Genomic DNA, 2099 nt, shown 5'->3' with positions numbered 1-2099 from the left:
CACTGAGTGAACAATGCATCTGTTTTCCTTTGAGGGCTTTCAGACTATATTTTTCCCTTCTTAGTGAGGGAATAAGAAGTAAATACACTTGGATAGTATTTTAGTCCCGATCCTGCTTATTGAACACTTTGAACCTTTCCATTCAGATTGGCATTTGCTTTTGACAGGAGTATTTGCCCATGCCACTCACCAAGTTCCTCTTCAGACTTCCTTTTCCAAAAGTCCCAGTATCATCCTCACTCAATAAGTATGCACTTTCTTCAATAAGTATGCACTTTCCATCCCTCCCCAGCTCAGCAGCCCTTCTCTGCTAGCATAGACTCCCCTCCTGTGCCATAAAATAAACTAGTATTGCTGCAGGCAGCCCACCTTGGTGGGCTGTTGCTGATGGATTTGCCCACGATTAGGTCCCTCTAGTTCCCCTCCAGATTCATTCAGCACATACCGCTATCTAGGACTCTTGACTCATGGGAGAGGATTTAGAAAGGACAAAACAAGTTGGAGGTAGTCAGGGAGGTCAGTTGTAGGCAGCCAGGTGAAGGATTTTTTGATCATAGGTGATGGGACTGTGGGGAGAGGGGAAGTGGAGGCGGCAGGCAGTAGGGATAGAACACCTGTGAAGGGATAGATGGATTAGAGACTATTAGCTGTCATTTGTTGCAATCTGGTAGATACAAATTTGTTTTTCCTAAAAGATGGAGTTTGAGTTTTTTTTAAATGATACTCCTAGGTATCCTCAATGGCAGGGATAATTTAACAGTAGCTAGAGAGTTGTGATGGTCGGAGGTAGGGAAATTACCTCAATCCTGCCTTGAGTTTTTGGTGGGGAGGAGGGGGTGGAATTTTAAGAAGGGGCTTTGGGAAGCGCTGACAATCTCTCTTCCACATATCACTTGCCACAAACCAGCATTTTCAACACTAAAATGTCATTTCAATAAGTTGCAGCTCTCTGAGGTGATGTGTGAGAGAGACTGACGTGGGGCGTTCTCAGCTGTTGAGAAGGGAAGCAAGGGATCCATGGGGTCTGAGTCTGGCCAGGGAGGTCTAGGAATTTTTCTGAACTCTTTGCTGCCTCTCCTCTGTGAAGGAATTCTCCCTTCTGCCTGTCTCCCCCTCCCCACCCCCCCCGGCTCCTCCTTATGGCTGAGGGTCTCCTTCCCCTTTGTGATTATCTTTGGTGATCTTTTGTGGGTTATATGCTGTGCTGGAACTTGAACAGGCCATGATAAAAAACATTTACTTTTAGACTTTTTTCCCTCAGTGTAAAATCACCGGTCACTGTGTTTGCCATGCACAGGCAGCCAGCTGAGGAGGCTATACACTAGCTGCGCACCCACAGATCACATGGAGAACATGTTGGCCAGTCTCAGAAAGGGTCAAGACTAGGGCCTTGCTGTGGCAGTTTTGTGCCTCCTTCCTCGTTTTTTACAAATTGGGTGTATAACTAAATCCACAGTTTTAAAAATGCAACATCAAATAAAAGCACTTTTGTACTTATTCAGCATGTCTCATATGAAATCTGAGGTCATTAACTTGGGGCCAGCCTGTATTGTGAGGGCTGTCTCTCTCCTTGGCATTGGGCCTTTTCAGGGCATAGTTGTGGTGGTCTTTCTGATTCTGGAGACGCAAGGATTTAGTAGTAGTTATGAGCACACCCTTACTCACGCAAGTAGCCCTGTTGGAATCAATGGGGCAATTCATGTAGCGAATGATTTGAAGGATCACGTTCAGTGTTTCAGCCGAAACTGAATTTTCTTCTTTTTCTGGCTTAAAGAGATTTTCTCCTAATTTTTCCTTTTCTTCAGCTGGTACTTTTTAAAAGTTTTTTAAAAAGTAATAGGGATCAATTCTTAAATGGATTATTTGCTATATTCAATTTTATATCCCCTCCCCTATCCTGGAGTAAATGTTAGCAGAGAAAAGCAGGAATAATCATAAAAAATGGACAGAGTACTTTGAGAGATTAGATATTGTCAAATTATGGTGCAAGTATTATTAGGTCTGGCATTATATCAGCATATGATTAATGTTTGTTGTATTACATTCTCTGAATGGAAAATAAAATCAGAATGAACCTCTTCACATTTGATAAGAATGTG

The sequence above is a fragment of the Malaclemys terrapin genome, chromosome 6 (assembly GCF_027887155.1).
Source record: "Malaclemys terrapin pileata isolate rMalTer1 chromosome 6, rMalTer1.hap1, whole genome shotgun sequence".
Classification (NCBI taxonomy): Eukaryota; Metazoa; Chordata; order Testudines; family Emydidae; genus Malaclemys; species Malaclemys terrapin.
Note: the sequence above shows the minus strand (reverse complement) of the source record.